A 25577-nucleotide genomic window follows, 5' to 3' on the forward strand; every position below is an offset into this window, starting at 1 on the left:
CTAAAACTCTCCCTTGATGCATATCCCTCTAACAAATTTCTGAAGTACTGAATATTTCATTTTGGGGAGAAAATTCATTCAATTACAGAAACTTAATACTTTAACACTGTTTTCCTCTTCTCTATAAACAACACACCTCTTGATATTTAGACTGGCATTGGAGCAAGGGATTTAGATATGAACAAAAATTTAAACTGTTAATCTTACATCTGAATGTCTCTCAAGAATTTAATCATGGTCTATTCATTCATTTAACAAATATGAAGGCAAAATGCTCAATACTGGTAAGACAACAGCTAACAGGATAGTCCAGTCCCTGCCCTTGGGGCGTTTACATTCTAGCACTTGCAGAGGCAGGCCCTAAACCAAAAAAACAAAGTCTGAAAGGGGTGACAGAGTATAATTACAAGAGGACAACTTGGGGAAAGAGGAGAGTTAGGGAAGGCCTCTCTGAGGAATTAATATCAGAGCTGAAACTCAAAGGATGAAAAGAAGCCAGACCCCTGGAGAGCTGAGGAAGAGGCTGCGGACGGGAGCAGGCCACAGAGCGCCTCCACATGGAGGAACACTGATGAGAAAAACTTGTATGGCTGGGAAGAATGAGTGAGGGAGAGTGGATAAAATGAAGTAGAAGTCAGTCAAAGCCAGCTCTTTCAGGGATTCTTAGGCTGTGGTAAGGAGCTTGCTGTACTGCATTCTAACACAATGAGAACTCATCAAAAGAGCTGAAGTAGAAAAATTAAGAAGCTCGTGGGGGCAGCTGCGTGGAGAGTGGAACAAGGGAACAGGAGTTTATAATGGCGAGAATAAGATTTTGGAATAATACAGACTTGGGTTCAATTCCAGCTCTGCCATTTTACAAGCCGTATGGCTTTGGGCAATTTACACAACTTTACCAAGGCAGTCGTTCCACCTATAAACTTGGACAGGTAGTGGGTACAGGTGACAGAAGGAGGTGTTTGCCATGTGCACAACACACTCAGTGCACCTGAGAGCCACGGGTGCAGAGGAGTTCCAGCACAGGCCCTGGACAGGCTTATAGGCCACCGTGCTCCTCTATTAGGCATATGACTTCACATCCTTTCGCCAATGAGGGGGAGACGAAATGATCTCTCAGTATATCAAATGATAGTACAGAAAAGCGATTATGTTCTTGGGCCTTGTGAGCAGTAAGGTGAGGTTCAAATTGCATTGCCGTTCTGCTGCCAAACAGCTGGTGGTCCTAGCCAGTTATAAAACCATTTGCCTAAATTCCCTCCTCTATAAAATGAAGATAAAAATACTGTTTCATAGGATGGACACAAAGAAGAAATAAGATCACAATGCAAGGCACGAAAGAGGCACTCAATGTCAGATATTACTGTTAAACAGACAGAACTGTTTGCTTTTTTTTGACCCTGAAGAATGATTAATTACAAAACTATACTGTGCTCAGGCCCCTGATGAGGATCTGAGACATACAGGAAAAGTCTGAGGTACAGTTGCTGCCTATATTTTCCTCCAAAATTTTTGTTTTACTATGGTCAAGTACACAAAACATAAAATTTCGCATCCTAACTATATTAAAGAGCACACTTTGGTAGAGTTAAACACATTCACAACAATGTGTGTCTATCACTACCATCCATCTCCGCAACTCTTATCTCATAAACGGAAACTCAGTCCCCATTAAACAGTAATTCCCTTTCTTCCCTCCCCTCAACCGCTGGCAAGCACTCTACTTTCTGTCTCCGTGATTTTGACTACTCTAAGTACCTCTTATAAATAAGCTGACACAGTATGACTGGCTTATTTCACTAAGCATAAGGTCCTCAGGGTTCATCCATCTTGTACTGTGTGTCAGAACTGCCTTCCTTTTAAGGCTGAATCATATTCCATTAAATGTAAAGGCCACATTTTGTTTATCCACTCACCCTTTGGTGGACACCTGGGTTGCTTCTACCTTTCGGCTACTGCACATAATGCTGCTAGGAACACGGTGTACAAATACTTCTTTGAGACACTATTTTCAATTCTTTTGGGTATATACCCATAAGTGGAATTGCTAAATCACATATATAGTAATTCTATCTTTAACTTTTTGGGGACTTGCCAAACCATTTTCCACAATGGCTGCACTATTTTACATTCCCATCACTAATGCATGGGAGTTCTGATTTCTCCACATTCATGCCAAGACTTGTTTTTTTTTTTTTTTTTTTTCTTGTTTTGTATAGTGGCCTTCTTAATGGGTGTGAGGTAGTATCTCATTGTGGTTTTGATTTGCATTTTCCTCATGATTAGTGATGCTGAGTATATTTTCATGTGCTTCTTGGCCATTTGTATATCTTACTGGAGAAATGTGTACTCAGACTTTTGTCCATTTTTGAATCAGGCTGTTTTATTGTTGTTAAGTTTATGAATTCTCTCTATATTTTAGATATCTGTCCCTTATCAAATAAATAATTTGCAAATATTTTCTCCCATTCTGTGGATTACATTTTTACTCTGTTGAATGATTCTTTTGATGCAAAATATTTTAAAATTTTCATGTGGTCCAATTTGTCATTTTTCCTTTTGCTGTCTGTGCCTTTGGTATCACATCCAATAAATAATTGCCAAATTCAATGTCATCTGAAGCTTCTGCCCTGTATTTTCATCTAAGAGTCTTACATTTAATCCACTTTGAGTTAATTTTTGTGTATGATGTTAGGTAAGGGTTCAGCTTCATTCTTTTGTACCTGGATACCTAGCTTCCTTAGCACCATCTATTGAAAAGACTGCCTTTTCTCCACTGAATGGTGTTGTCATCCTTTTCAACAATCATTTGACTACATTTGTGGATATTTACTTCCGGATTCTCTATTCTGTCCCATTACTCCAGATGTCTTGTCTTCGTGTCAGTAACACACTGTTTTGGTTATTGTAGCTTTATTATAAGTTTCAATAAGTTATTATAAGCTGGAAGTGTGAGTCTTCCAGCTCTGTTCTTCTCATACATTGTTTTGGCTATTCAATGTCCCTTGAGATTCCATATGAAGTTTACAATGGGTTTTTCTATTTCTGCAAAAAATTTCATTGGAATATTAACATGACTTGCATTAAATCTGTAATTGCTTTGAGTAGTATTGACATCTTAACAATATTGTTTTTCAACACATGAACATGGGATGTGTTCCCATTTTTGTCTCCTTTAATTTCTTTCAGCAATGTTTTAGAGTTTTCATGGTACAAGTCTTTCACCTCCTTGAGTTAATTCCTAAGTACTTTATTATTTTTGATGCTATTATAAAAGGAATTACTTTTGTAATTTCCATTCCAGGTCAGTGTTAGTAAATAGAATGCAACTGATTTTTGTGTGTTGACTTTAGATAGTGCTACTTTACTGAATTCATTAAAACATGAGTTTTAATGCTTTTGTGTATGAGGGGGATGGAATCTTTAGAGTTTTCTATAGATCATATAATCTGTGAAAAGATAATTTTACTTCTTCCTCTAATTTGGATGCCTTTTCTTTTTCTTGCTTAATTGGTTTGGTTAGAACTTCTAGTAAGATATTGAATACAAGTGATGAAAGCGGACATCCTTGCCTTGTTCCCGATCTTAGAGAAAAAGTTTTCAGTGTTTCATCATGGAGTATGTTTGCTGTTGATTTTTCACTTGTTGGTTTCTCATGGCTTTTAATATGTTGAGGTAGTTTCATTATATTCCTAGTTTGTTGAGTGTTTTTTTTTTAATCATGAAGAGATGGTGAATTTTGTCAAATGCTTTTTCTGCATCAACTGAATCGATCAGGTGTTTCTTTCCCTTCATTCTATTAATGTGGTGTATTACACTGGTCAATTTCAGCATGTTGAACCACCCCTGAATTCCAGGAATAAATTCCATTCGGTCATGGTGTGTAATTATTTTAGTATGCTGTTGAATTCATGTTCATAAAGGATATTGGTCTTTAATTTTCTTGTAGTGTCTCCATCTGGCTTTTGTACCAGGGTAATGCTGGCTTCATAAAATGAGTTAGGAAGTGTTCCCTTCTCTTCAATTTTTTGGGAAAAGTTTCAGAAGGATTGGTGTTAGTTCCCCTTGAAATGTTTGGTAGAATTCACCAGTGAAGGCATCAGGTTTAGGGCTTTTCTTTGTGAGATTTTTCATTGCTGATTCAATTTTCTTACTACTTATAAGTCTATCTGTATTTTCTACTTTTTGTGATTTAGTTATGATAGGTTTTGAGTTTCTAGGAATTTGTCCATTTTATCTACAGTATCCAAAATGATGGTGTACAATTGTTCACAGTGCTCTCTTCCAACCCTTTTTAATTCTGTAGAATCAGTAGTAATGTTCCTACTTTCATTTCTGATAATTTGAGTCTTCTTTTTTCCTTAGTCCACCTAGCTAAAAGTTGGTCAATTTTTGTTGATCTTTAAAAAACCAACTTTTGTTTTCATAATTTTCTCTATTATTTTTCTCTTCTCTAGTTTGTTTTATTTCTGCTCTAATCTTTACTATCTTACTTTTGCTAGCTTTGGGTTTACTCTGTGTATGTCTTTATCTAGTTCCTTGAACTTTCTTATTTTTTAATGTAAGCATTTATAGCTATAAATTTCCCCCTAAGCATTATTTTTGTTGTGTACCGTAAATTCTATTATGTTGTCTTTTCATTTTCATTTGTCTCTAAATATTTTATTTCTTCTTTTTTTCTTTTTTTAAAATTTTAACAGAGATGGGGCTTCACCATGTTGCCCAGGCAGGTCTTGAACTCCTGGCCTCAAGCAATCATCTTACTTTGGCCTCCCAAACTGCTGGGATTACAGGTATGAGCCACTGTACCCAGCTGACCTCTAAGTATTTTCTAATTTCCCTTGTGATTTTTTCTTTGATCTACCGGTTAACAGTGTATTTTTTAATTTCCACAAATTTGTGAATATTCCAGTTTTAGTTCTATTTCTGATATCTAACATCATCTAGTTGTGGTCAGAAAAGATACTCTGTATGATATCTTTTAAAATCTATGGAAACTTAATTTGTTACCTAATATATACTCTATCCTGGAAAATGTCTTCTGTGCACTTGAGAAGAATGTATATGCTGTTGTTGTAGGATAGAGTGTTCTGTGTATGTCTGTTAGATCTAGTTTGTTTACTAAGTCCTCTGTCTCCTTACTTACCTTCTGTCTGGTTTTTCCATCCATTATTGAGAGTAGGGTAATGAAGATTCCAACTATTACTGTAGAACTGTCTATTTCTTCCTTCAGTTTTTCCTTCATATATTTTGGCCTGTTATTGGTCTGTGCAAATGTTTATATTTGTTGTATCTTCTTACTGTATTGAACCTTTAATATATTGTTTTTGTCTCTTGCAACCTTTATTTGATTTAAAATCATTTTGTCTGATATTAGTCACGTCTGCTCTCTCTTTCTTACCATTTCCTTATACCATTTTTCTATCCTCTTATTTTCAACCTATTTGTGTCTTTGGATCTAAACTGAATCTCTTGTAGACAGCACAGTTAGATCATGTGTTTTTATCCATTCTGTTAATCTCTGTCTTTTGATTATAAAGCTTGATCCATTTATATTTAAATAATTACTGATAAAGGCTTATTTATGTCATTTTGCTATTTGTTTCCCATATGCCTTATAGCTTATTTCTTGCATTACTGTCTTTTTAGTTTATTTTTTATACTGAAATGTTTAAGCTCCTTTTTCATTTCCTTTTGTGTATATTCTATAGCCTTTTGTGTGTGTGTGTGGTTACCATGGGGATTACATTTAACATTCTAAAGTTATAATACTCTAATTCTAATTTATGCCAGTTTTACTTCAATAACATCCAAAAATGCTGTTCCTTTATAGCTCTGTTTAATCCTTTTGGCTAACATAAAAAAATTATAACCTTATACACTGTTGTACCCCAAAATATAAAGTAGTAATCCTTTTAAACGCATTAGTCTCTTAAAATATGTAGAAAACAAAATGGGAAGTTATAAACTAGTTTGTATATTGCTCATGAATTTATCTCTATTGAGATCTTCATTTCTTCATACAGCATCAAGTTACTGTCTGTTGTCTTCTCATTTCACCCTGCAGGATTACCTTGAGCATTTCTTGCAAGGCAGGTCTAGTGGTAACAAACTCCATCAGCTTTTGTTTATCTGTGAATGCCTCAATTTACTCCTCGTGTTTGAAGGGCCGTATGGACAGACAAACAATTCTTAGTTGACAGTTTTTTCTTTTAGCACTTTGAACATTTTGGCCCACTGCCTTCTGGCCTCCAAAGTTTCTAATAAGAAAACTGCTGATAATCTTATGGACTATCTCTTGCATGTGATGGGCTGCTTCTTCCTTGCTGCTTTTAAGATTCTCCTATTCTCCTTATCTCTGTCTTCCAAAACTCTGACTATAATGTGTCTCCTTGAGTTCATCTTACTTGGAGTTCACTGAGTTTCCTGGATGTATATATTCGTGACTTCCATCAAATGTGGAAAAATTTCAGCCCTTATTTCTTCAGATATCCTCTCTGCCCTTTCTCTTTTTCCTTGTTTCCCACAATGCATATGTTGGTTGGCTTGATGGTGTCCCACACATCCCTCAGGCTCTGTTCACTTTTCTGCAATATTTTTTCTTTCTGCTTATTGGACTTAATATTTTCCATTGTCCTAGCTTCCTTCTGCCTGCTCAAATCTGTCTTCAAACCCTTCTAGTAAATTTATTTCAGGTATTGTACTTTCAGCGCCAGAATTTCTCTTTGATTTATCTTCAGGTCTTCTATCTCTTTGTTGACATTTCATTTTGTCCATATTGGGCTTTTTGTTTTGTTTTGATTTAGAGACAGGGTCTGGCTCTGTTCCCCAGGCTAGAGCACACTGGCATAATCTCAGCTCACTGCAACCTCCACCTCCTGGGCTCAAGACATCCTCCCACCTCAGCCTCCCAAGTAGCTGGGACTACAGGTGCACACCACCACACATTGCTACTTTTTGTAGAGATGGGGTTTTGCCACATTACCAGGCTGGTCTCAAACTCCTGAGCTCAAACCATCTGCCTGCTTTAGCTTTCCAAGGTGCTGGGATTACCGGTGCGACCCACTGCACCTGGGCTTGTCCATATGTTGTTTTATTGATTTTCTACACATGTTCCTTTAGTTCCTTGAGCATCTTTAGTAAGACACTTGTTTTAAAATATAGTAGATGAATCTAAGAATGGTTTCTGTTTGTTTCATTTTTTCACCTTTGAATGGGCCTACTTTCCTGTTTCTTATATATGCCTTATGATTGTTTTTTAAATGGGACATCTGACTCTAATAATGTGGTAACTCTAGAATTCAGATTCTAAGCCGAAGTGTTTGCTATATTTATTACTGTTCATTATTATTATTTCTGGATTGTTGTAGGCTTTCTCTGTGCCAAGGATAAGCCTGAGGTGCAAATTTAAGATCTTCTCAGGTCTTCTCTGGGCCTATGCTATTCCCTGGGAAACTATGGTAACTTTCTAATTTTCCCCGTATATACAGTTGTTTTTCAATGTCCTAGTATTTAATGCCTGGTTCCCAAAAGATGCAAAAGAAAAATAAAGGGAAGCGGGAAAAAGGGTGTTGGCCTTTTAAATACCCAGAAAGCCACTTCAGCCAGAGGTGGAAGGACTTGCAACAATGGGGGTAGGTGCAACAACAATGGTCTCCACTTCTTTGTCTGTACCTCTGTGATCAAAAGCTGAAATCAGTCATCAGAGCACTGACCCCAGATATTTGCAGGACAGGGTCCTTTTTGTCCTTCCTACCTGGCTCCCACAAGCTGTTTGCAAGATGCTCTAAGAACAGTGTACCGCTGTCTGCCATAGGACTGGGGATGGAAGAGGAATAGCTGCCACTGTGCTAGAGCTGAAATTGACAGAAGTTAACTCCACTTTACCATTCAAGCCTTCTCGTGGACATTGGAAGACTTCAATGGACTTGAGTACCAAAGCGGTTACATCAGATTCAGTACAAATGTTGTCCAGCTGAGAAGACAGATTCCTGGGACCTCCTACCCATGAATTTCCCTGAACCCTCTCCCACACAAATCTGTTATTACTGTTATTGTTACAAGGTCTTTATCTTGAGGTCAACAAAGACAGGTTATAGATTCTGGGTATCACAGAAAAAGCTAGATCACATCACCTCTGTCCATAGATAAAAACCTCTATCAATTTGGTTATCAACACAAATTTGTTTCCTAGCTGCCACCATACACCCATGGATATGTGGTATGTTTACTGCATTTTTAAGTCATTGGTCCCAACTAGCATCTGATGCCACTTGAAGATTTCATTAAATATGACATGATTCTTAGAGTTTCCTCATTTTCCCTTTACCAATGTTCAACTAAGGGATGGAAAGTACAGACAATCACTATGGAAGGGGGAGGGAGCAGAGATGGTGTCTATGTTTACTTTAAGTATCAATTCAGTGCCTTGAGGAGAGTTAGATGCAGAGAAATGAACATAATTACAAAGTATTGTAAAAGTGACAATGTTAAATTACAGGATAAGGTGACACAATAAAAAGGGGGCCTTAAATTTGAGTTGGGATCATGAAAGACTTATCTTAAATAAATAATATTTAAATCAAACTCAAAGGTGAGAAGTTGGCCAAAGGTAGAAAGGGGAGAACTCCAGTGAGAGGAACAGTATGTGCAGGTGTCTGAGGTGCAGGGGCAGTGTGGGATATTAGAAGAGGGTGGCCAGAGTGCTGGAAGGGAAAACAGGAAGGGCTGACTACACTCAGCAGGTAAGAGCGTGGGGAAGGCAAAGGAAGGTAGGAAGGTAAGTCCCTGCTCCAGAACTTACTGCATACCCACTGTGCCACTATGTGCCAGGGACTACCAAAACAAACAAACAAACAAACAAACAAACGAAGAAGTAAACATGATGTGCTTTGCTCTCAAGGAGCTCACAAAAAAGGACAAGTGACAGACCCAGCAAGGGCACGTCACAAGATGCTGAGGGCACAGAGTCTCCCAGGTGACCTGAAGTGCCTGTCCCCAAGCCTAGCAGGGGGTGTGCCCACCTACCACACTGAAACCTTCATGGTAGCACACAGTGTCTCTTTTTTGGTCAACCATTGTATCCCAAGCAGCTAGAACTGTGTGCAGCACATAACATACCAGCTATTCAATAAATACCTGCTGAATAAATGCAAGAACATAATGATAAAGCAACTGACTGAATCCAGCAACATATAAGAAGGATAATATATGAAAAGTTGGTTAACATTCAAAATTTGCCCTACCAGATACCAAGATCATAAAGTCACAATGATTATAAGAGTATAATATCAGGGCAGGGACAGAGAATACAGCACAGGAAATAGAATCATGCCTGTAGGACAATGATTTATGACAAGGTGGTCCTGCAGAGCCAAGGGTGAAAGGAAGGTTTTTAAATACTGAAACTGAAACAACTGCATAACCACAGGGGAAATTTTAAAAAGACAGAATCCCTACTGTACACCATAAATAAGAATTACAATTCTGATAGATTACAAATCTAGATAGAAGGCAAAACTGTAAAGCCTTTACCATACTTTTATGACCTCAGAGTCTTCAATAAGACACAAAAATCACTAAACATAGAAGGAAAGACTGACAGATTTTACATTAAAATTGGGAATTTTTATTCATTAAAACACCATAGGAATCAGAACAGAAGTTACGTCTGGGGATTGACAGTGAGGGAAATGGGACACTCAAGAAGCCTTCTAGGGAGACGGGCATGTTTTGTATTTCCATCTGGGTGATGGGTACATGCGTCTGTACTTACGTCAAGATGTATACTTAAAAATTTTGCAGCTTACTATATGTAAGTTATACCTCAATGAAATAGTAAGATACCATGAGGAAAATAAGAACAAAGATGGATGGGAAAGACTATTTCAACACATACAACTGAACAAATAATTTTTATCCTGGATATAGAAAAAAGTTCTTAAAAATCAGTTTTTAAAACACCTAACATAACTATGGGCAAAATATTTGAACAAATTCTTCATGACACAAGAAATCCAAATAGCCCAAAATCACAAAGCTGTGTTTATTAATGTTAGAGAAATTCGGCTAGGCGCTATGACTCACGCCTGTAATCCCAGCACTTTGGAAGGCCAAGGCGGGCGGATCACCTGAGGTCAGGAGTTCAAGACCAGCCTGACCAACATGATGAAACCCCATCTCTACAAAAATTAGCCAGCTGTGGTGGTGAGCACCTCTAATCCCAGCTACTCGGGAGGCTGAGGCAGGAGAATTGCTTGAACCTGGGAGGTGGAGGTTGCAGTGAGCCGAGATCACGCCACTGCACTCCAGTCTGGGTGACAGAGTGAGACTCCGTCTCATTAAAAAAAAAAAAAAAAATAGAGAAATTCAAACAAAATCACAACATATTATACTCATCGGAATGGCAAATATTACAAGGTCTGACTGCGTCAAGTGTTGGCAAGAAGGCAGAGTGAAGGTAGCTTTCATATACTGCTGATGGAAAACTGGTACCACTACTCTAAAGTTTGGCATCATCTAAAATAAAGATACACATGCCCTGAAGCCCAGAAATCCCATGCCTAGAAAAATACCCATACATACGTGCAGCAGGACACATACACTATACCAAGATGCTCACAGCAATAACTGTAACAGTCCCAAAGTGGAAACATGACAAATGTCCACCAATAGTAGAAGGCCAAAATGTTAATTTTCTTGCAATGAAATGCTATAAAACAGACCAAACACAACAGTTTTGGTGACTCTCACAATCATGATTTGGAATGACAGGAAACAAAAGAATGCAGGCCATGATGCCGTTTATATGAACTTCAAAGATGGCCGACCTACCGGACATGGTTTAGACACAGTCTAGAGCTGGCGCTGGGGAATGGCAGGGAAGGCCTGGTGCTGGTCAGGCCAGCGGAGGACTGGATGGATTCCTCAGGGAAAGCAGGCGTTATTTTTGCCTCTCGACCTGAGTGTTGGTATGTGGATGTCTGCTTTATAATTATTTGCCAAGTGTATACATACATACTGGCTTCACTTTTCAGTATGCATGTTATATTTCAAAATAAAACAAGAAGTTTTAAAAAAACTAGGATGACTGAACGCGACCTGAAGTGTGAGGGGATCTGCCAAATGCAGTTCACAGGTTGCATCAGGTAGACAGCACCAAGAAATATGGCCCCCAAATGTCAAGATGTATACTTAAAACTTTGCAGTTTACTGTATGTAAGTTAGACCTCAATGAAATAAGACACCACGGGAAAGCAAGAACAAAGATGGATGGGAGAGACTATTTCAACACATACAACTGAACAAATAATTTTTATCCTGGATATAGACTCACAAATGTCACCATGATGTGCAGTGCCTTCCCAGCTCAGGTGCCTGACTCGCTTTTTCTGCATCAGAAATCTAGCAGGGAGAGGAGGTCGGGGTCTCTCACAACCATCATTTTCTTCTTGAAAACCCATTAGGCCTAATGTAAATGGTGAGTTAGTGGGTGTAGCACACCGACATGGCACAAGCATACATACGTAACAAACTTGCACGTTGTGCACGTGTACCCTAGAACTTAAAGTATAAAACAAAACAAAAAACAAAAAACAACAACAAAAGAAAACAATTGAACCCATGGGGGAAAATAAAAAAAAACCCATTAGGATTTCCTGGTGCTTCCTAAGTATGCCTGGAGGAAACTGTGCTAGGTTCGTTTGTGTTTTTCTTTAAAGAGACGGGTCTCATTATGTTGCCCAGGCTGCTGTCAAACTCCCAGGCTCAAGCAATCCTCCTGCCTCAGCCTCCTGAGTAGCTGGGATAACAGGTGTGAGCCACTATGCCTGGCAATTGTACTCGTGTGCTCGTTTCTACAAGTGCTTTAGGAGAGAAACACAAGAGAAGTAGTTTTGATTCTGATACATTTTGGCTTCTCTCAAAAAACTGGGAAAATATTTTGACTTTTCTACAGGCTTTCCCCATCTTCAGTCAGAAAGTGCACATCTCTATCCGAATCTGACAAAGTCATCATTCTCTGAGCTTCCTGGAGAATGTTAAAGTTGGGTCATTTTCCAAAGATGAAGGCAAGATTGTCTTGCAAAAGTAAGTCTCGTCATATTCAGGTGAAAAATCTCAAAGGCAAGGCTGGGTCCTTGTTGTAGAAACTTGAACCATTTCTATTCGTGCTTTTCCCTGGCTTCTGTTCACCACTGAGGCTCTTTCACAGCACGGGGCCTGTTTTCGGCTGTGCTCAGTTAATCCTGAAGAAAAGGTCTGTCCATTCCCCAAGACGACTTTCCCGGCAGCTCACAAAAACCAACCACCATTGTTGGGATGGCCGGGGTAAGCAAACCACCCTGGCAATGCCTGTGGTCACAGGGTCCAACATCTTTTGTCTTGACTTCAGTGAAGATTTTAAGACTAAAGAATTGGTAAGAGTTGAAAGGGTGAGCACGTCTAAAAGTTAGCTTTATTTTTATACTTTCTCCAATGAAGGGATAATGTGGATCCACAAAACCACAAGGATCAGAAAGCCCAAAGCAGCCAGAGGCTTCCCTTTTCCTCCAGCCACCCCGTCTCACTCCATAAGAAGCAGTCAACTCCAGGCAGAAAAGCAGACCAATGAATTCCCTCCAAGTTGCTCAGAGTCCAAGTTACTTATCAGAAGAAACACAAATGAGAGATGTGCAGGTTGGGTCAGAGCCTCTGAGTAGACCGGCCTTTCTTCTACCACCCCTTAGCATCCTGTCCTGTATTATCTAATGGCCTGTTTCTCCAACTAGACGGTGATCAGAGCTTGCATCTTCTTTGGCTTGGTGGCCCCACTGTAGCACACGGCCTTTTCTTTTCCTGGATAAGGAAATGAGTGCCTGCTTATAAGTCCCACATTTTCCTTCAAAGAATCCTTCACAGAATCCAACAGGCCCAGTAAGTTTTTGTTTTTTAATGTATTGGTCCTAGAATAACTGGTACAGAGTATAGAACACTTCCTGATAGGAATGATCATCTCAAAATAAAACAGCCCAGTAGTTACAGTTCAACAGTGCTGAATGGCTGTGACACACTCATGTTTTGACCAGACCCTTGGTCACTGCTAAATGTGACTAAGGTCTTTTTAGACAAAAATCCTGACAATTACCAGGGTTACTGGAACATGTTCCTTTATGCCAAACTTTGGCTACCCAGTCTCTCAAGTGTCTCACAAAATATATATTCTGTGCAGCAATGGTATTTAAGTTTGGCAATTTAAAAAGGTATTAACTTCCTCAATGTATCCAAAAGTCACTGCTGTTTTTAATTAATCTAATGCGAAGAGAAAAACTGGCAAATAATTAACTTCATAAGAAGATACATACATTAAATGATAATAATAATAATAATGTATATAAGCACAGACCACAGGCCAGTAACTCATCTTGGCACTTCATGCACAGGCAGTCACACTTCCTTCTCGTCTCAATCCAGCAGCTTTTCTGAAGGAAAAGCTTCCTCCATGGGACTGCTGTGATCACAGAAGTGTCCAAGTGGTTCTGAGTCAACTATAATGAATATGTCAGTGACGTGGCTTGGTAAAGCCATTTGGGGACAGAGTGAGACATCATTATCCAGCATGGCAAGGATGCCCTGTGACTGCCTAACTTTGTGTTTGTTCTGTGCAGAGACAGGCTCAGTGGAATCAGAGCGTGCTTCCTACCCAGAGGCAGCATTTGAAGGAAACCATCAGGCATGTGGATTTCAGGCTGATACTTTAGGCTTATGATTTGATCTTATACATCAGATACAAAATTTCTAAAATACAAAGTTAAGAATTATAAAAGCTCATTCTATTCTATTCTATTCTATTCTATTCTATTCTATTCTATTCTATTCTATTCTATTCTATTCTTCATACTACAGAGAGACCAGGAGGAATGCAGGATGGCTACTCTGTTAAATGTACTGTTTGGGTAAACAATTTTGAAACACAAGTATTTCATGTAGCTTCTAAATTTAAAATACTCTCTTAAGCTACTAAGTTTACAACTGGTCTAGAATAGTGACTATTAGGGTGAAATTATTTAGGCATGGATTTCTCATGTTTTCCCTACGTGTCAGACTATGCAAGTTTTAGGCATGCAAAGAAGCTGGGGACACAGGGCACAAAGGTCAGGCCCCAGGGCGTTCCCATCAGCTTGCATCAGTCACAGGGCTTGGCTCTAAGGAGCAGATCCTTAGGAACAGGCAATACATGCCCACATACAGTTTTGTTTCTGTTTTCAAATAAATGTTACATGGTGGCCCTCAGAACATTAACAGCGACCACTGAGAAGCACACTTAGGAAAACATGGCAGACAGGCTCTGAAGTAACTGAGAGCAAGTCCAGGAAAGCAGTTTCCCACACCTCTTTCACACAACTTCCTGCGTGAGGACAGTCATGCCCTGATCCCTGCCCTGGGCCGCTGAAAGCGAGAGTGGTCACCTTCAAACCAAAAAGGACCGCCCACACGGCTCCCACTGAGAACCTCGCTCTGAAAAACAACAGGCTGGCATCTTCTGACTGATGTGAGAATAAACACGAAGAATCTTGCTTTTAGCACAAGTAAACCAGACAAACAGAACCGGATGCACTTTGACTCCTGACAGCCAGGGAGAGCTGAGCAACCAGGCTTGGCAGGACAAACGCAAAGCACCGGCCTGCAGGACCACAGAGGCCTGAGGCAGACAGAGGGACGCAGCGACCGTGGTTCTAAACACACACAAGTGCATAACTAACACACTGGAAAGAAGCCAGGCTGTCTGCCAATCTGTACACTGTAAAACTCCCAGTGTGCTGACATGGCTTTAGCTTCTAGCCTCTGTGATTCTGGAGGTGTAAGAAAATGAGGGGCACAAAACTAAAAGCTAAGTAGACAAAACCTGAAGGAGCACAACTTGGAATACTTACTTGTATAGTCTCATTTCAAAACAGTTTGACTACCTGCCAAGACACCTGAGCGAGGAAAGGAAGTCCCTTTTCTGAAACTTTATGCATTCCAGCATGTCCTTCTCCAACTTCCAGCTTCTCGCCCTGGCAGCCCGTTGCTAGGATACTAGGAGAGCTGGCTAAAGCAGGTCCCCCTCACTCTTTTACTTGGGATGGGTCTGTTTGAATGGTGACTCCTGCATCTGTGTAGTGGAGGCAGGTGGCGGCTGCGGGCTACTCTTACTGGTCTGGGCTGGGAGTGTCACCAATTCATCTCACAGTCCTGCACCCCGCAATCAGCTCCCTTCACTCACACAGGGCCCTAGGAGGCCTTCGCTCACCTGTGAAATCACCTTCTGTGTGTGCACTTGTTTGTCTTAGTTGATCTGGTTTACGCAAATAAATCACGCTAGTTGAGGGTGGGAGAATTACTATACAACTTAAAAAAAAAAAAAAAAATTAAGCCCGGGGAGGGTGGCTCACGCCTGTAATCCCAGCACTTTGGGAGGCCAAGGAGGGCAGATCACTTGATGTCAGGAGTTCAAGACCAGCCTTGTCAACGTGGTGAAATCCCATCTCTACTGAAAATACAAAAATTAGCCAGGCGTTTTGGCATGTGCCTGTAATCCCACCTACTAGGAAAGATGAGGCAGGAGAATCACTTGAACCCAGGAGGTGCAGGTTGCAGTGAGCAGAGATCATGCCACTGCACTCCAGCCTGGGCGATGGAGCGAGACTCTTTTAAAAAAAAAAAAAAAAAAAGACAAATTAAGTCAATGGGAAGCCATACCAAAAAGATTCTCTATTAAAAGCAAAACAGCACTAATGGGTTTTCAATAACTGAACAATTAACACGTAGTGCTTCTAAGCTGTTTGATCCTGAGAATGTAGAAACAAGCAGAAGAGAGGCCTCCCCTCCAGAGGAAGAAAGGCTTTGGCAGGAAGATGTCCTAGCCATTCGCTGCATCAAACAAACTTTGGGATGGCCAAAATGAGATATTAAAGCAGACACACATTGCTTTGTGAACACACTGCAGGTGCTCCCTGGCATGGAAACTCGTTGCTATCTTTTACAAACCACACCGAGCCTAGCCAGCTGCACCATCTCGAGGTGTTTAAGACACTTCCCTGAGGAGCCTCCTTCCAGCTGCTGTTTGGCAGGCCTGATACCACGCTAGATTCTCCACCAAGAAAAGTACAGAACAGAACATGTTTCTACGTTTATTCTAAGATTCCTGCTTTCCCAAAGACATGGCACTACAGTCCAGAATCTCCCAAATGGAAGCTCCAAAATGCACATGTGACTAATAAAGACTCCATGAGGTTCTGCAAGTCAGAACACCTGCTTCACCCAGGCTTTCCCACGTTTTATTAAAAGAAGGCTTCTCCCATATATGACCTATTAAGATACTACAGACAAAACATGCTTTGGAGCACATTTTGGAAACAGTCCCTTGGGTTCACAGCATCCAGTGCTGGGGACACACTCAGGGTGCAGGAGCAAGATGACATAGTTCCCACCTGGGATAAACTTTCCTGGGGGGAAAGGTTATATATCTGGGTATTCTGGTGTGTCGTGTTCAGGGAGAGGCAGAGCAACCCAACCCAACTATAACACACTAAATGGAGGCACTCAGCTCACTGAAGGAGTATAGAAAGAACCCCGAGAGGAAGACATACATGACACAAACCTAAAAGGAGGAAAGAGGGGAAACGGGAGAGGTATCTGTTTTACAAGGAACTACTATCTTAGTGCCCAGCACTCTCCCCTGATTATGATCTAAGATCAAAATAGGTCAGCGATTTTTATTTTTATTTTTATTTTAGATGGAGTCTTGCTGCAACACCCAGGCTGGCATGCCAATGACACAATCTCAGCTCACTACAACCTGAGCCTTGCAGGTTCAAGCCATTCTCCTGCCTCAGCCTCCCGAGTAGCTGGGACTAAGGGTGCGTGCCACCACGCCTGGCTAAATTTTTTTTGTACTTTTAGGAGAGACAGGGTTTCACCATGTTGGTTAGGCTGGTCTCGAACTCCTGACCTCAAGTTATGCACCCACCTCGGCCTCCCAAAGTGCTAGGATTACAGGCACGAGCCACCGTGCCCGGCCAGGCAATGAATTTTATTGAGTGGTTACTATGTGCTAGATCCTCAGTAGGATTAATAAAAGATTTTGTATCCAACACAGATGTAGAGTCACCTGTCCCTCTAGGAATTACAATGGAAAGAAACACTGTGACATTAATCCTTCACATGGATGAAGGACCTGTGTGGAGTTTAGACGTCTGAATTAGGACCAAAGCCTTGGAATCAGAGAAAGCTGGGTGTACACCCTGGCCCCATCACACAAGCCAGGACAGCTTGGATCAGCTACTTTAACTCTCAGAGCTTTAATTTTCTCACTTGTAAAATGGAAACAATGTTTCCCAACCAAGAGGACTGTTCCAGTGACACTATGAAAAAGGAAGGAAGAAAGGGAGAGGAGGAGGGTGGGAGGGAGAGAGGGAGGGAGGAGAGAAAAGGGAAGGAAGGACGGAAGGAAGGAAGGGAGGGAGGGAGGGAGGAAGGAAGGAAGGAAGGAAGGGAGGGAGGGAGGGAGGAAGGAAGGAAATAAGGGAGGGAGGGAGGAAGGAAGGAAGGGAGGAAGGAAGGGAGGGAGGGAGGAAGGAAGGGAGGGAGGGAGGGAGGAAGGAAGGAAGGGAGGAAGGAAGGGAGGAAGGAAAAAAGTGAAAACAAAACAGGAAAACCCAAAGAGAACTGTTCTGAAAATGTAGCACAGGATTTGGCATACAGAAAGCACTCAATAAATGATTTAAACAATTTTAATATGAGTGCAGCAGAATGTCCTACCTGCACTGCTCATCTTAGGTAAGTTCTTTCACGTGTACTTCCATGTGACTCCCCCCCAACAGGAAGACTTAAAACATGTCCAGCACCCTCCTCCCCTGCCAATCCCTACCCTTCTACCCTACATAACTACTATTCTGACTTCTATTATCATAGGTGAATGCTGCTTGTTCCTGAACTTCAGGTAGATGTATTGTACAGTACATGGTCTTTTTGAATCTAGCTTCTTTCACTCAGTATCATGCTAGTGAGATTCCTCCACGTGTTACACATAGCAGTTCACTCCTCTTTACTGCTGTATAGTATTCCACGACATGAACACACCCACAATTTAACTACTTATTCCACTACTGCACATCCGGGTTATTTCTACTTTGGGGGTCTGAAGAATAAGGCTGCTGTGAGCATTCTTTTTTTTTTTTTTTTTTTTTTTTTTTGAGACGGAGTCTCGCTCTGTCGCCCAGGCTGGAGTGCAGTGGCCAGATCTCAGCTCGCTGTGAGCATTCTTGAACGTGTCTCCTAATACAACAGTCCCCAACATTTTTGGCACCAGGGACTTGTTTCATGGAAGACAATTTTTCCACGGACGGGTTGGAGTGTGTGGTTTCAGATGAAACTGTTCCACCTCAAATCATCAGGCATTAGTTAGATTTTCGTAAAGGAGCATGCAACCTAGATCCCTCACACGTGCAGCTCACAATAGGGTTCACGCTCCTATAAGAATCTAATTCCGCCACTGATCTGACTGGAGATGGAGCTCAGGTGGTGATGCTCACGCACCTCCTGCTGATCTGACAGGAGACAGAGCTCAGGTGGTGACTGATTCTTGCTCACCTCCTGCTGATCTGATGAGAGATGGAGCTCAGGTGGTGATTGATGCTCACCCACCTCCTGCTGATCTGATGGGAGATGGAGCTCAGGTGGTGATGCTCATCCACGTCCTGCTGATCCGATGGGAGATGGAACTCACGTGGTGTTGATGCTCGCTCACCTCCTGCTGATCTGATGGGAGATGGAGCTCAGATGGTGATTGACGCTCACTCACCTCCTGCTGATCTGATGGAAGATGGAGCTCAGGTGGTGACTGATGCTCACCCACCTCCTGCCGTGCTGCCCAGTACCAGGTCTGTGGCTGAGGGGATGGTGACTCCTCTTCTAATAAACATATACCCGCATTTCTCTTTGGGGATATACTAGAGTGGAACTGCTGGGTCACAGGATAGGTGTATGTTTAATGTTAGCAGACACTCCCAACCAAAAAGCTTTCCAAAGCAATTCTCCTACTTACATCCCACTATCATGTATGAAACTTCAGGCTGCTCCATATCCTTGCCATCACTGAGTATCGTTGGGGCTTTTATTAGCCATTCTGGTGGGGTCTAGTGGTCACTTGTTGTGGATTTAATCTGTACTTCCCTGATGACTAACAATGCTGCACTCATTCCATATGCTCATTAACCATTTGGATTTCTTCTCTTGTGACGTGGCATGTAAGTCTTTTGTCCATTTTTTAAAATTGAATTGTTTCTCTTCCTTGTTTTGCAGAAGTCCTTATCCTTTGTCAGATATATGTAATGCAAACATCGTTTCAAAGTCTTTCTCTTATAGTTAGTGCTTTTCAGTTAGCCTTTGGGTGCCTTAAGAAATCTTTGCCCAATCCAAGATAATAGCCAAAGTCTTCTGTGATTCTTCTAGAAGCTCTTCTGTTTTACCATTCACACTAAGGTCTATAAATTCAACCCGAATTGACATTTCTGAACCGTGTTGAGTTAGGAGTCCCAGGTCATTTTTTCCCCACTATGGACATTAAATTGATCCAGCACCATTTATGGGAAAAATCATCCTTTTCTCAGTGAACTGCAGTGAGGCCTTTGTTGGGTGTGGGTGAGTCTGCTTCTGGACTCTATCCTGTTTGGCGATATTATTTGAGTTTCACCACTGACCCATAGTGCAATCACAGATGAAAATTTACCTTTCTCATAAGAATGAATAGCTACATAGGATTCTTGTACAAAAACACTTATTTGTTGAGAAACTATTTCTGGACACTTTATAAGCATGATAACATTTCACTCACTATAACCCTGTCGGGGTAGGTCTCATTCTACAGACAAGACTAAAACTGAGAGAGATGGAGTGCAATGCTCGGAAATTAAGGAGTGGCAGAACTTGAGTGTGGGTCTGCCTGGCCACAGGGCTGATGCCCTTGCCATGGTGCCATTCTTCCTCGACACAGGATTACCGGGAAAACTACTGTTCAGTGATTATTCCCATAAACTTTTACATTTCTGTATGGAAGTGAATTTTATTTTCTTACAAATTAGGTGTTTCAATAAAAAAACAAAAAAGAAAAAGAAATGAAGAAAGGAAGAAAACAGAAAAAAACAAAAAAAAACACAAAACAACCCAGTCTGAACTCTCATTCTATCCCTGTCCCTGCACCATCCCCCCAATAAAAACAATATATATATAAAAAAAAAAAACCCACATCAAGGACAACCGATCAAAACACAGATCAAAAAAGAACGAAAGAAAAACACTTCAAATAAAGTTCAGCTGTTTCTATTTGGAAACAACAACAACAAAAAAATCCCACAATAAACTGACAAATAAGAAATTGCCTCTGTGGTAGCAGAGCTGGAATTTTCCGATGGCATTGGCTACTGTGTCATTACTGTGGGTGACCCAAAAGTGAGTTGGGTGAGCGAACAGCTGGGCACTAGCTGGGCTTGTGTCCCTGAGGCAGCAGCAGCCAGGGCAGTCCTTCAGAGTTAAGCTTCCCCTCATAGCTGGTACCTTTTCCCTGGATTTGGAAATCCCTGGTGGTCTCTAAAAGTTACCTCCAAGAAATGGAAAAGGAACCCTTCCAGCCACATCCTCTACTTTGGGGCAGTTTTTGCTTCTAGTCTTGCTCTGATATGCCAGCCTGGATTTCCTAACCCCTAGGGTGGCCGAGAAAGTGGAATCTTCTACACAGTCCTGACTGCAGATGTCCCATGGGGCACGGGTAAACTCCTATCCAAAGGCATCCCAGGCCTCACCCATCCCAAGGAGGACATAATCCAGAGTGCTCAGAGAAGAGTGGTATTGTTATTAGTGGATATTCGACATCAGCACTGATTCCTAGTCTTAGTATGCCCAAAATATCTATTGCTTTTTAACACAAAATACTAAAATTAAATTCAATAAAAGCTTGGATGGTGCTAATTACTAGAAAAATGGGTTAAACTGAATTTTAAATAATATGACTGACAAACCAAGAATACTTAATTTACCAGAGTCGAAGAACCCATGGGAGACATTTCTCCTGAGCTTAGAACCACCCTCTCCACCAAAATAAATAAATACACACACATGCACATGCACGCACACATGCACACATACACATATTTCACCAAGCTGCTGTTTGCTCATTTATTTATTTCCTTCTCCCATGCAGATATCTATCTAAGATACATTTTTTGGTTATCTACTACATGCAAGACAATGGCATACTTATATTGAGGTGAAACACAGAAACATTGATCCCTGCCCTTAGGAAACCTAATCCAGCGGGTAATCCAGACATAAATGCACACATATTTAACAATAACCTGTGATGAGCTGAAGGAACAGAACAAGTTTTGGCAGGGATCGGCGGGGGTGGCCCATCTCGGCTGGGACTTGAGAGAAGAGACACAGAACGCCGGGTGTGAAGCACAAGGATGACGGAGCCCAGGAAGAGCACAAGCAGAGATGTGCTCGGACAACTGCCTTCCCGCAGGAACTGGGATCCCTCTTGGAAGCAAAAAGGTAGATGTGCCTGGGGAATGCTGACGAAGGGGAGAACGGCACTGGATACAAATGAAGAGGACCTTTTAGAATGTGATAGACTGGGCTTATTCTGAGGATGACGGGCAGTCTAGGAGGCTCTGTGAACAGGGGTATGCTTATGTGAGGTGGTTTGGGGAGTGGGAGAGTCAGAGAGGAATGATCCAGCTTTGGTTTTAAAAGATCATCACACTGAATGAATGGGGAATCAAAAATCACCTAGACCCAGCAGGAGCAGAAGCTGCAAGATGAGTTAGGAAGTCACTGCCTAAGTTCAGGGCCAGCAATAATGCAAGTGTGGACTGGATGGTGGCACTGGGGATGGAGGCAATATCATCACTGTGTGAACATCACAGATTGTACTCACATTCTAGGCTATATTACCTAGTAACCTACTGCACACCCAGGCGGTATGGTATACCCCACTGCTTCCAGGCTATAGAACTGTATAGCATGTAACTGTACTTAATACTGTAGGTGACTGTAATACAATGATAAGTATTTGTGTATTTCAACACAGAAAAGGTACAGTAAAAATACAGTATTACAGCCTTATGAGACCAAGGTTGAATATGGGTCTGTGTTGACCAAAACATTACAATGTGGCCCATGACTGTATATACTTTACACAAGAAACACATCTCAGACAGAAAGGTTGAGAATAAAAGGACTGATAAAACTGTACCATGTAAATACCAATCCAAAGCAAGCTAGGATAGCTATATTAATATTAGGCAGAAAATCATTTTTAGAGATAAAGAGGGTCATTTCATAATGATAACAGGACTATTTCTCAGGACCTATTATATACCTTTACTTAAAAACCTTGCCTCAAAACATATAAAGGGAAAATTTATATAATGAAAAAGAAAATTAGATGAATCCGTAATCATAGGCTGATTATTTTAAAATATCTCTCTCTAATTGATAAATCAAAGTAGACAAAAATATCTGTAAAAAACCTGAAAGTTTTAAATACCACCATTTACAAACTTGCCCTAATATATGTATATAAATTACTACACCCAACTACTGGAAAACAGCCACGCTTTTCATGCTCACATAGAACATTTGCAAAAACTGACCATATTACTAGGTCATAAATCAAGTCTCAATAAATTTCATAAGACAGAGGATATCAAGTAGGTGCTATTTGATCACAATGCATTTATACCAGAAATCAAGCTCCAAAAGATAACTAAACAATTCTCAATTGTTTAGAATGAATTTCTAATAATCCACGGGTCAAAAAAGAAGTTACAATAAAAATTGAAAAACACTTTTAAATGAATGGCAACAAAATAATACATACGAAAATCCATGTAATGGAGTTCAAGAAGTATACAGAAAAGAGTAAAATTGAAAATTAATAATCCTAAATAAGTGGACAGGTATAACATGTTCATGGGTTGAAAACTCAGTATTGTATGTCAATTCTGACTAAATTACATTAGTTAATGTAATTTCAATGAATAACTCAGTATGTGGAGGCTTTAAATTGTTTTTGTTAGTGGTATATGAGGTTATTTGTGTGTGTACGGGTATATACATGTATGTGTGTGTACACATGTGTAGAATTTAATAAGCTGATTCTAAAACTTTTATGCAAAAAACAAATCAAAAATGGTCCTAACACTGTTAAAAAACAAGAGACAAATTGGAAGAACTGACTTATCCTTTATCAAGACATATTGGAAAGCTATAGTAATTAAGACCATCATACTGGTGCAGGGATAGACAAAAAGATGAATGGAAAAGAAGGCAGAGTCCACAAACAGACCCAAACTTATATCAATACTTCTGAGAAAGGTGGCACTACAGTGAACAAAAGCATGTTCTTTTCAGTAACTAGGGCCGGGACAATTGTGTGCCATCTGGAGAGAATAGAAATAGACTCTAACACACTCCATACACAAAAGCTGACTCTAAATGAATTACAGACATACATATAAAAGTTAAAACTGTAAAGCATTTGAAAGATAATATATTATCATCATCATAACCTCAGGGTAAAGAAATACTTCTTAAAACAAGATACACGTGCAAAAAACCCTAACCATAAAGGAAAAGTGATGAATTTGACTAAAAGTTAAGAACTTCTGTTATTCAAAAGAAACTATAAAGAAAATGACAAGGTAATCACAGAACAGGAAAGAGAAAATATTAGCAACACATGTAGCTGACAAAGAACTTCAATCTAGAATACATAAAGATGTGTTAACAAACGAATAATGAAGAAAAATATCCCAATGGGCAAAAGGTTTGACCAAGGACACTGTAACGTATACACACACCCCCCTCAAACAGCAAACACTTTAGAAGATGCTAAGCCTCATTCACAGCGTGGGCAACAGGGAACGGGATGTGCAGTCCTAACTCCAGGGGAAGCACGAGGGAGGGAGGGGAGGAGGTGGTGCACAGGAGGTGAATGCTCATGTCATAAAATAAACAGGTCACACCAAAACTTGATATATCAAGAAACAGCAGTAAAGCACATTATTTAGGTATACAAAAGTAACTACTAGAAGAAATAGCTAGGAAAGTGAAGTAGAAAGTGTAGAAAGTGGAGCTAGACATATTGTTCCCTTACTGAATGCCTTTTGGTATTTAAAAACCCCCATATAGGTGTATTATTTTCATGAATTAAAAAAAAAAAGGAAAAAAATCCACAAGAACAGGGGAAAAAGAGTGAATGGGAAGTGAGGATTAAAGTCAGAGTCATCAGATAATTCTTGGGGAATAGCCTGGAAGGAGCATTAATGCAGTTTTACCGATGGAATAAGGTAAATTTTGTAATCGTATCATGTCCTTATTTACTTTACTACTGTGAAGGCCAGATTTTAATTTATAGATCACATCTAAAAACTGAATCTCTAGGTTGTAATGCTTTTTCATTTCCGACCATTCAACTGTCATTCTCCCTTTGCGCTGATATTTCAGTATGGGTCTCATATCTTACTACATTTTATATGCCTTTAAAATCTGGTAGGCTTAATAAATACAACTCCAAAGAATTACTGAATACACATAACACTAAAGATGCTTGTGATATTTCATCTTTTCTTAAAGATTCACAGGAGATTCCATGATCTTGCAATGTTTCACTGATTATCATTCTAAAAGCCAGTTATCTAGCTAAAGATGTAGCTATCCTATATCTTTTTTTTTAAACGTGTAACTCTGAATCGTTTGTCCACTACATGAATATGTTTACGTGGTTCTCTGCATGTGCTCTGTCTCCTCCCAGTGACTTGTAAGAAGGCAGTGTGGGGAAGTGGCTAAGGGTCAGGCACTCACATGTATAAAATCTGGTTTTGACCTCTGGGCAAGCTAGAGACTCAGTTTTATTTCGTCATCTACAACATAGGGATGATAGTAATAGTAACTGCTTCATGGTGTTGTCAGGGTTCAATAAGGCAAAGGGTGTAAACACACAAGAGGGACTGAATGAATGTTTCCTGAAGGAAGAAGTGAATGAACGAATGGCCATCTGGCAAGGAGGACACCAAGGCGGAAGGTGCTGTGAGCATCTGTAGGCCTACGATGTGCTAGTGTACAACGGTCTTTTTATTTTTTGGTGTTTGCTAAAAGCCAAAGACTAGCAATGAAAACCCCTTCTTCACTAGAAGGTCAATTCAGGGAATGTAAAAGGAAACTGTGAGTGAATTTCTTTTTTCATAATAAATCATCATTTTCATTCGGAAATGCAACATCTGCAATTGTACCTGAACATTCTTGTACTGCTTTCCCGTGACTAGAAGCTTTCTTCTTTTTTCTTTCCTTTTCGAGGGGCTAAAAAAATGTCAACACTCTTTAATGAGCACAGCCTGCAGGGACTCATGATAATGCCATGCACTGAACCAAATGTGCTTTACTCCGAAGAGGAGTCTTCTGAGGCTGTGTATTTGTCTTTTCCTGACTGAACTTACAAGCTACTGTGCTCTTTAAAATAGATTGTTTTCTATTGCTAATCAGACAAATGACAGTATCTTCAG

General features: G+C 40.3%; 1 protein-coding gene across 1 annotated transcript in view; it reads right to left on the bottom strand.

Moving 5' to 3' along the window:
* The window catches only part of ATXN10 (ataxin 10), a 177887-nt gene that overhangs the window by 12068 nt on the left and 140242 nt on the right, over positions 1-25577 (bottom strand). The gene's annotated exons all lie outside the window — the stretch shown is intronic.

Source organism: Papio anubis, chromosome 16 (assembly GCF_008728515.1).
Source record: "Papio anubis isolate 15944 chromosome 16, Panubis1.0, whole genome shotgun sequence".
Lineage (NCBI taxonomy): Eukaryota > Metazoa > Chordata > Mammalia > Primates > Cercopithecidae > Papio > Papio anubis.